Genomic DNA, 9,139 nt, shown 5'->3' with positions numbered 1-9,139 from the left:
ATCTTTTCCAGATCCCACCATTTACCTGCAAATTTCATGATTTCCTTGTTTTTTATTGCTGAGTAATATTTCATTGTGTAGATATAACACAATTTGTGCATCCATTTCTCCACTGAGGGGCATCTGGGCTGTTTCCAGTTTCTGGCTATTACAAATAAGGCTGCTACAAACATGGTTGAACAAATGACCTTATTGTGTACTTGAGCCTCTTTTGGGTATATGCCTAATAGTGGTATAGCTGGATCTTGAGGAAGCGCTATTCCTAAGTGTCTGAGAAAGCGCCAGATTGCTTTAGAGAATGGTTGTACAAGTTTACATTCCCACCAGCAGTGGAGGAGGGTTCCCCTTTCTCCACAACCTCTCCAGCATGTGTTGTCTCTTGAGTTTTTGATCTTAGCCATTCTGATGGGTGTAAGGTGAAATCTTAGGGTCGTTTTGATTTGCATTTCCCTGATAGCTATTGAAGTTTAGCTTTTCTTTAAGTGTTTCTCTGCCATTCAATATTCCTCTATTGAAAATTCTCTGTTTAGCTCTGTACTCCCTTTTTTAATTGGATTACTTGATTTGCTGCTGTTTACCTTCTTTAATTCTTTATATATACTGGATATTACTCCTCTGTCAGATATAGGGTTGGTGAAGTTCCCTTCTCAATCTGTAGGCTGTCGTTTTGTTCTGAGGACAGTGTCCTTTGCTTTACAGAAGCTTTTCAGTTTCATGAGGTTCCATTTATTGATTGTTGTTCTTAGAGCCTGTGCTATTGGTGTTCTGTTCAGGAAGTTGTCTCCTGTGCCAATGAGTTCAAGGCTCTTCCCCACTTTTTCTTCTAAGTGGTTTAGTGTGTCTGCTTTTATGTTGAGGTCTTTGATCCACTTGGACTTTAGTTTTGTGCAGGGTGAGAAGTATGGATCTATTTGCATTTTTGTACATGTAGACATTCAGTTAGACCAGCACCATTTGTCAGGGTCTTCTATTTGATTCCATTGATCCACCAGTCCATTTCTATGCCAGTACCATGCAGTTTTTAGTATTGTTGCTCTATAGTACAGCCTGAGATCAGAGATGGAGATACCTCCTGAAGATCTTTTACTGTATAGAATTGTTTTAGCAATTCTGGGTTTCTTGTTGTTCCATATGAAGGTGAGAATTTTTCTTTCAAGGTAGAATAGTATTCCTTCACTAGCACATTCCAGATCATCTCTGTGTCTGTGATGACAAATGTAGGGATTTGACCATCAAACAGCCTGTGTGAGGAAAACAGATGATTAACCCAATTCAGACTCTGAAGTGAGAGCCACACCCAGACTTTGATTCTACTGTAGCATGACCCTCACTTTGATCATACAATGCACTGTCACAGGAGTTCCCAGGGCAACATGGACAGTCTGACCTCCGAGTCAGTGAAGTCTTTTTAAAATGATAGGTAACGTCATTCAAGACACAGTTTTGCTTAAAGACAAAACAGTTCTGAAATTCATAACTAGCAATAAGTGGTGGGAATTTGTTAAAGGTAGATGTGAATGTGTGATTTTTTTTTGCATACATAAAAGATTGCAAGAGGCTGGAGAGATGGCTGCACAGTTAAGAACACTTACAGTCTTTGCAGAGGACCTGAGTTTGGTTCTTAATACCATGTTGGTTGGCTCACAACCACCTGTAACTACAGCTCTGGAAGACCATATGCCTCTGGACTCCATAATCATCCCAGAAGCAGATCAAAACAGATTCTGAGACTCACAGCCAAACACTGAATAAAGCATAGGGAGTCTTGTGGAAAAGTGAAAGGAGGGAGGAGATTAGAAGTGTCTGAAGGAGAGAGGAGCTCCACAAGATGACCAACAGAACAAACTAAACAGGCCCCAGGGGGTCTTGCAGAGACTGAAGCACCAACCAAGGACCATGCATGGACTGGACCTAGGAACCCTACATAAATGAAACCAATACCTCATGTGGGTTACCTAGTAAGGGGAGCAAAGGCTGTCTTTGATATGGACTGTGTTGCTTGCTTTTTGATCACTTCTGTTTGGTGTGGCTGCCTCAACAGGCCACAGGGGAAGAGGATGTGCTCAGTTATTATGAAACTTGATGTGTGTGGGTGGGCACTCCTTTACTGATGAATAGTGGAGAAAAATGGCAAGGGGAAAGGAGTAAGAGTGGTACTGGAAGGAAGGAAGGAGAGGCTACAACTGGGATTTAAAAAGAAGAAATTAATTAATTAAAAATAAATAAATAAAAGAATTTATTGAAGCATTTATATTAGCTTCTTCAAGGCTCAGATAATATTTTGAAGACAGGGCAGAAAGAATATGAGAGCCAGGAAGAGAAGAATGCAGCCAAATGCTGACTTCTGTACTGTTGAACTCACTGAAGCTGGGATTACTCCCCAAAGCCTTTGCATGATTTTCAAGCATTCCAGCAGGAAATTTAAGGTCCTGACCCTACCTGATGATTTACACATAGCTAGTTCCTGGAGAGTGAAAGCAAAATGGCCTAACGGTAAAAGCACCTGATGATATCAGTTCAGTACCTGGGATCTACATGGTGGAATGAAGGAACTGACTGCCACAATTTGCAGTCTGACCTTACATGTGTGCCACAGAACACATGCTTGTCTCTGAAAAATAAATCAATATAATAAAAAAATCAAAAAGAGAAAATAGTTGACCTCATGAAACTGAAAAGCTTCTGTAAAGCAAAAGACACTGTCATCAGAACAAAACGGCAGCCTACAAACTGGGAAAGGATCTTCATCAACCCTATATCTGACAGAGGACTAATATCCAGAATATATAAAGAACTCAAGAAGTTAAAAAGCAACAAATCAAGTAATCCAATTAAAAATGGGGTACAGAGCTAAATAGAATACTCAATAGAGGAATATGGAGTGGCAGAGAAACACTTAAAGAAATGCTCAACCTCATTAGCCATCAGGAAATGCAAATCAAAATGACTCTGAGATTCCATCTCACACCCATCAGAATGGCTAAGATCAAAAACTCAAGTGACAATACATGATGGAGAGGATGTGGAGAAAGGGGACCACTCCTCCATTGCTGGTTGAAATGTAAACTGTTCCAACCACTTTGGAAATCAGTCTGGTGCTTTCTCCGACAATTAAGAATCATGCTTCCTCAAGATCCAGCTATACCACTCCTAGGCATATATCCAAAAGACTCTCAAGTACACAAGGACATTTGCTCAACCATGTTCATAGCACCTTTATTCGTAATAGTCAGAAACTGGAAACAACTCAGATGACCCTCAACTGAGGACTGGATACAGAAATTATGGCACATTGACAAAATGGAATAGTACTCAGCAATTAAAAGCAGGGAAATCATGAAATCTGCAGACAAATGGTGGGATCTAGAAAAGATAATCTTAAGTGAGGCATCCCAGAAGCAGAAAGACACACATCACTTATAAGTGGATAATTAAACGTATAATACAGGATAAACATACTAAAATCTGCACTCCTAAAGAAGCTAAGCAAGAAGGAGTGCCCTCTCCCAGAAAGACAAACCATAAAGACATCAGAAGAGGGAGAAAACAAGACAGTAGCCTACCACAGAGGGCCTCTGAAAGACTCTACACAGTAAGTATCAAAGCAGATGCTGAGTCTCATATCCAAACTTTGGGCAGAGTGCAAGGAAACTTATGAAAGAAGGGGGAATTAGAAGGATCTGGATGGGACAGGAGCTCCGCAAGGAGAGCAACACAACCAAGAAATCTGGGCCCAGAGGTCTTTTCTGAGACTGATACTGCAAACAAGGCCATGCATGGAGGTAACCTACAACTGTTGCACAGATGTAGCTCATGGCTGCACAGTACCCAAGTGGTTTCCCTAGTAAGAAGAACAGGAACTGTCTCTGACATGAACCCACTGGCTGGAGCTTTGATCACCTGCCCATGAGGGGGTAGTAGCCTTACCACTCCACAGAGGAAGACATTGCAGCCAGTCATGATGAAACCTTATAGGCTAGAGTCAGATGGAAGGGGAGTAGGACATGTCCTATCAGTGGACTTGGAGATGGGCATGAAAGGAGATGAGGGAGGAAGGGTGGGATTAGGAGCAAATGAGGGTGGGGGTTAAAGCTGGGTTACAAAATGAATAAACCTTAATTAATATAAAAAACAAAAATTAAATTAAAAAAAGAAAATAGTTGCTGGGAGAGCAAGATATCTTCTTCAGTGATGAACTGCTGGTGAGTTGTTCATGGTCATGTAAATAACACCTCGCTCACTCATGATTCTGTAAGTCCAATTAAATTCACTGGTGTGTACACAGACACACAAAACTAGTTTTTAAAGTAAGCCAAAGATTTGATATAAAAACAATATTAGGGCCAGGCATGGTGGCACATGTCTCTAATCCCAGCACTTGGAAGGCAGAATCTGTTTTCAGATTTCCAGGTCAGCCTGATCTACATAGTGAATTCCAGGATAGCTAGGGCAACATAAAGAGACCCTTGTTGTGACTAATTTAAGGGTATGGTCTAATAATGTCTATTATTAGCCCTATAATTATTACAGTGTCACAATCAGTTAAGACACAGACAACTGACAGATTTTAGAATATCCTTATGTTACCTGGGACAAAACAGATAGTTACTTTCTAAATTACCTTTTCTTTCAAGCCCCATCCCAGGCTACCTCCCATCCATAATTTCATAAATTCTTGCATATTCTCTCATCTGTATCATTTCTTCCATGCCAGCATGTGCTTCTCTCATGCTAAGCCATGATGGCTCTCTGCCTTCTTTCTTTCCCTCTTTCAGTACATGTCTTTCTACCCAAGATCCTTCTGTGCTCAAAGCCCAAGAACCTTAGCCTCACCTACCACCTTCTGCCCTACCCAGGTATAGGAATTTTAATTGGCCAGTCATAGATAATTGGGAAACATCCCTTCACATCACATGGTTATAGGAGATAGTTCAACTTTATAACAATGCCTGTGGCAGGGCAGTAACCTGGTCTCAAGGCATTGAGATCAGAATTTGAATGCATAGCACCTGACCAGCCCAAAACAGAACCTGTTTAACAAATACATGGATAGATAGATAGTTAAGTTTTCATTGATATGAAAACTTGAAAAATCACTATCAATTGCCAACAAGCAATAAATTGCAATGAGAAATTCATATGGGGCCATTGGACAGACAGCAATGCCTGCAGTTTACATTGAATGATATGGTCTTTATGGGCTATATCAACTCAGCAGAGCCCTATGTTCAGGCCTGTGGTTCCTAAGAATGAATAAGAAGAGATGAAGAGGCAGGAAGAGCCAGAGCCTCTTCCCACATGGTTGTGTGGAATAGTGTAATGACACTTTCTCCAAGGTTCTCACTAAACTTCCAGCATCAATGACAGAAAAAAGTTGCTGCTACTGGCTTGTCCACTTTACAGAAAGAACCATTATATGCCAGAGATCTGAGGGAAAAAGATGTGGTTTTTAAATAGATTGTCTCTCCAAAGTCAGTTTAATTCAACAGGACACAATGATGTACAATCATAAAAATCTTAGCTGGGGATGATGAGATTGGATAACAGGTATAAAGCACTGATGGATTGAGTTCAATCACCTGATGGTACAGAACTAACTTCAACGGTTGTCATCTGGCCTCCATATGTGCCCTATGGCACATATTCCCCTTGGCTTGAAATAAAATATAAACAATCATGACAAAGTCTCTACCTATGCAGAATTTTTTTTAATGCTAAGCATAAACCATTTACCAAGGCCTTAGCTGTGTCATCCCATTCCTGCTTACAAAGGATATGTTAAAGTCAACAATGATGTGAAGAAGTGTGGACTTCTAAAAAGAAGTGAGTGGGTGTGGCAAAGAGATGGTATTACACATTTGTTAGAGCACTCAATCCATTTCATGCAATGAAGAAGAAGTTTCAGAAGAGAAAAAACATGAGATTAGGTTGCTGGATAAAATACCAAAGCCTGTCAAAAAGCCAGTGTACAAAGTTCTTAAGTTAATTAGTTAGACCTATGAACAGTGGCACTTAATGACATGTGAAATCATCTTCATAACAGAGAGGTCCATTGCTACTCTTCAGGCTGTCACTGTGCTTGCACTAGTAGGGTGCCTTCTCCTAAAAAGAGTTGACTTGATGGAACTTTCCAGAACACTCACCCCCATATTTTTCCATACTTTATATAGCATTCCACATCATATTTCCATATACCCTGGAAAGACAAATAGCATGAAATCATTATTGTCCTGTATGCAGTGACTCTTGTGCAGCAAGAGCACAAAACCCTCAAATCCCATGAAATCAGGTTTATTGTCTCTGACAGAGAAACATTCTTCTTCAGAGATGTTTGAAGGATCACCAGCAAGATGTCTCAGTGTGAAAACTCAGAGTGATAGAGCAGGACATCTTTCTATGACCTCTGCATGCACACTCATATACATAATCTTGTGTACACAGACACAAGATACAACACACATATGGACAGGCAATTGATGGTGATGATGATGAAAATAATAATGATGATAAAATTGTTTAAAGAATGTTCAAGTTAAGCATAGAACCTTAAAAAGAAATCTGAGCCAAAAGCAACACATGCTTTGTCACTTGCCCTCTTGATGTGAGCTTAGGAATGTCTCTCTGAGGTGCTGGTTTCAAAGCAGGTTAGTCACGAATGATCCACCTAAAATTAAAGTCCACATGGTGTATATTCACTTATAAGAGGATATTAAAGATATAATATAGGATAATCATACTAAAATCTGTACACCTAAGGAAGCTAATCAAGAAGAAGGACCCTGGGTCCTCAATCTTCATTCAGAAAGGCAAACGGGACAGGCTTTGGAAGAGGAGAAAACAGGGAACAGGACAGAAGCCTACCACAGAGGGCCTCTGAAAGACTCCACCCAGCATGTATCAAAACATATGCTGAGACTCATAGGCAAACGTTTTTCAGAGTGCAGGGAATCTTACAAAAGAAGGGGTGGGGTAGAAAGACCTGGAGGGAACAAGAGCTCCATAAAAAGTGCAACAGAACCAAAATATCTGGGCACAAGGGTCTTTTGTGAGACTGATACTCCAAACAAGGACCATGCATAGCGATAACCTAGAACCCATGCACAGATGTATCCCATGGCAGCTCAGTGTCTAAGAGGATTACCCAATAATAAGAACAGGGACTGTCTCTGACATGAACTCATGGTCTGGCTCTTTGATCACCTCCACCTGAGGGAGAAGTAGCCTTACCAGGCCACAGAAGAAGACAATATGGCCAATCATGATGAGACCTGATAGACTAGGTTCAGATGGAAGGGGAGGAGGACCTCCCCTATCATTTGACTGGAGGAGAGGCATAGGAGAAGAAGAGGAAGGAAGGGTGGGATTGGAAGGAAATGAGGGAGGGGGCTACTGCTGGTATACAAAGTAATACCAAAATAAACTGTAATTAATAAAAATAAAATTAAAACAGTCTACATTTTCATTGCTCAATTTCCTAGTAATTTTGTTTAATCATCCTTTTCCTAGGGGTTTTGCCTTTAACAAATCTTCAAAAGAAACAGAAGAAAAAGATTTCCCTTTATAGTTAAGTATCTGACGTGATTGACAACCATCATCCTGTCTCAGATACTCACAATCAGACTCATGCCTGGGATTCTGCCTTTAAAGATAGAGAAGCAGCTGTAGTTATATTTCACTGGCAGAGCACTTTGCCTACCATGCATAAGATCCTGGATATCAGTTTCAGCACTGCAAAAACAAAACAGAAACTAAAATTTTGTCATTGGAAGCTGGAGATGTGGCTCAGCTGTTAGGAGCACTGCAGAGGGTCCATGTTCCCAGCACTCATCTCCAGCATCTCACATTCATCCCTGGCTCCAGGGAATCCAGCACCTTCTTCTGTCCTCTGTAGGCATCACATTCACATGCACAAACCTGCACACAGCTAAATATAGATACACACAAAAAAAATCTTCTTACTAAATGAAGCAATCGTTAACCAGGATACCAACTGCTAAAGAAAAAGAGTGAAGCAAAATACTCTAGTTACTCTGGTTCTCAAGAAGATCCCAAGCATGCCATGCTGGGGCTAAAAACCATAGAAATAACTTCAGAGGTTCAATGACTATGCAGAAAACTCCAGTATATAAAAAGTCCCCCAAAAGTGTGTATATGGGCCTGTGATAAGTGGATGATTCCGAAATATTCAACCAAAAGAAAAAAAATGTTGAACAAAAGCCCTGGTACAAAGAGGAGATTTTAAACAGTGTCCTAGAAGTTGGAAACCCCTTCAAGATTTTTTCCAAATAAGTGCAACAGTGCATTCTCAGACTCTACACTGGATAAGAAAAAAAACTCTTCTTTGATTGTTCACAAAATCATAATATCATGTCCTGAATATCAAGACTGAATGAGTTGGAGATCTCAGCACTTCTGATGTAGAAGTTTCAGGGTTTTTTGAAAATTCAGATGTGTCATGTGATGTTTTGCTAAAAGCTGTTTTGTGAGAGGGCATGTGATGCCTTGCTGCAAGCTGTCTCATCCAAGGGGCATGACTTTGTCCAGATGAAAACACCTGTGTGTGGACTCTGAGGAAAGGAGATATAAAAGCCCACTGAGAGTGAGATAATCTTCTTCGGATCTACATCACTTCGCTGGTCTTCTTTCTTCAACACTTGACTTCCCAGAGAGAGACATTCCAGAGAACTTTCTGGGGAAATCCAACTGAGGCTTAAAGCTCTCACTGACTTGTTCTGATCTTCTGAATCATGTTGATCTGTATTGTAGTTTGGTGTTGGCCTTTGGACTGGACTGCTGGGTTCAGGACAATGAAGAGTGGACTTGCTCCAAGGAAATACTTCCAAAAAGTCTACAACCCCTTATTACTAATAACCTTCTTTTCTGCCTTACCTCTGGTCAGTGGGTGGAAGAGAGGCAGAAGTGTTGAAGAACCTTAAATAAAGTAGGTTTGTTGAAAAATCTAAGCCTAAATACTTCACCTACTGTAAATCTGAGGCTCAATAAACTGACAATAAGTCCAGAGAGATGGCTCCAAATGAGAAGCACTTGACACCAAGCCTGATAACCTTAGTCCCTAGGATTAAGATGCACACAGTATAAAAAAATCTCTCTCTCTCTCTCACACACACACACACACACA

General features: G+C 40.5%; 1 pseudogene; it reads right to left on the bottom strand.

Moving 5' to 3' along the window:
- Positions 1–9,139, bottom strand: part of LOC129676843 (cytochrome P450 3A1-like) — a 24,566-nt pseudogene that overhangs the window by 13,700 nt on the left and 1,727 nt on the right.

Source organism: Psammomys obesus, unplaced genomic scaffold, assembly GCF_907164565.1.
Source record: "Psammomys obesus unplaced genomic scaffold, mPsaObe1.curated_primary_1811, whole genome shotgun sequence".
NCBI classification, from domain to species: domain Eukaryota; kingdom Metazoa; phylum Chordata; class Mammalia; order Rodentia; family Muridae; genus Psammomys; species Psammomys obesus.
The sequence above is the reverse complement of the archived record's forward strand: the minus strand, read 5'-3'. Positions and strand labels throughout refer to the sequence as shown.